The following is a 259-nucleotide window of genomic DNA, read 5'->3' on the forward strand; positions in this document are numbered from 1 at the left end:
TCGCGTTATTTTTCCACCCCCGGCCACATTTTGCTCTAAAGTGTCACGTCACTCACTTATCAACTCGTGCGTAAAAAAAAGCATTTCACTTTCCTTGATAGTTCGACACGTACGGTTTACTGTTCCTTTACACCGACTACACTTGTCCCTTGAACACAATACAGTAGATTGTACACCTCACGCCATGTACCGGCTTCTGCTGTCGTCATATGAAATAAATTAAAGATTGTGTATTTTACTTTCATGAAAATCCTTAGTA

Source organism: Penaeus monodon, chromosome 24 (assembly GCF_015228065.2).
Source record: "Penaeus monodon isolate SGIC_2016 chromosome 24, NSTDA_Pmon_1, whole genome shotgun sequence".
Classification (NCBI taxonomy): Eukaryota; Metazoa; Arthropoda; class Malacostraca; order Decapoda; family Penaeidae; genus Penaeus; species Penaeus monodon.